This window comes from Puntigrus tetrazona, unplaced genomic scaffold (genome assembly GCF_018831695.1).
Source record: "Puntigrus tetrazona isolate hp1 unplaced genomic scaffold, ASM1883169v1 S000000003, whole genome shotgun sequence".
NCBI lineage: Eukaryota > Metazoa > Chordata > Actinopteri > Cypriniformes > Cyprinidae > Puntigrus > Puntigrus tetrazona.
Genome location: NW_025047683.1, coordinates 3,959,422 through 3,960,779, shown reverse-complemented (window position 1 = coordinate 3,960,779; position 1,358 = coordinate 3,959,422).

The window sequence follows — 1,358 nt, the reverse complement described above, 5'->3', positions numbered from 1 at the left end:
ACTTAGGTTTTGAACGCTTAAAAATACTCCGGGTGGCGGGGTCGAGGGAAAGCGCCCGTGAAGTGGGGCTTAACGCGCCGAGATCGCTGTGAGATGCGCCTGGATGTTTGGACTTAGGTTTTGAACGCTTAAAAATACTCCGTGGCGGGGTCGAGGGAAAGCGCCCGTGAAGTGGGGCTTAACGCGCCGAGATCGCGCTGTGAGATGCGCCTGGATGTTTGGACTTAGGTTTTGAACGCTTAAAAATACCTCCGTGGCGGGGTCGAGTGGAAAGCGCCCGTGAAGTGGGGCTTAACGCGCCGAGATCGGCTGTGAGATGCGCCTGGATGTTTGGACTTAGGTTTTGAACGAAAAAAATTCTCCAGGGAGGCCGGGTCGAGGGAAAGCGCCCGAAGTCGACTTAACCCGCCGAGATCGCCTGAAATATGCGCCTGGATGTTTGGACTTAGGTTTTGCTTAAAAATTTACTCCAGGGTGGCGGGGGTCGAGTGGGAAAGCGCCCGAAGTCGACTTAACCCGCCGAGATCGCCTGAAATATGCGCCTGGATGTCTGGACTTAGGTTTTGAACGAAAAAAATCTCCAGGGAGGCCGGGTCGAGTGGGAAAGCGCCCGAGAAGTCGCGACTTAACCCGCTGAGATCGGCTGAAATATGCGCCTGATGTTTGGACTTAGGTTTTGAACGAAAAAAATTTCTCCAGGGAGGCCGGGTCGAGGGAAAGCGCCCGAGAAGTCGACTTAACCCGCCTGAGATCGGCTGAAATATGCGCCTGGATGTTTGGACTTAGGTTTTGAAAGCAAAAAAATCCTCCAGGGTGGAGGGGGTCGAGGGGAAAGCGCCCGAAGTCGCACTTAACCCGCCGAGATCGCTGGATGAAGCGCCTGGATGTCTGGACTTAGGTTTTGAAAGCAAAAAATTTCTCCAGGGAGGCCGGGTCGAGGGGAAAGCGCCCGAGAAGTCGCACTTAACCCGCTGAGATCGGGCTGAAATATGCGCCTGATGTTTGGACTTAGGTTTTGAACGAAAAAATTTCTCCAGGGAGGCCGGGTCGAGGGGAAAGCGCCCGAGAAGTCGACTTAACCCGCTGAGATCGGCTGAAATATGCGCCTGGATGTTTGGACTTAGGTTTTGAACGAAAAATTTCTCCAGGGAGGCCGGGTCGAGGGGAAAGCGCCCGAGAAGTCGACTTAACCCGCCGAGATCGGCTGAAATATGCGCCTGGATGTTTGGACTTAGGTTTTGAACGAAAAAATTTCTCCAGGGAGGCCGGGTCGAGTGGGAAAGGCCCGAGAAGTCGACTTAACCCCGCCGAGATCGGCTGAAATATGCGCCTGGATGTTTGGACTTAGGTTTTGAACG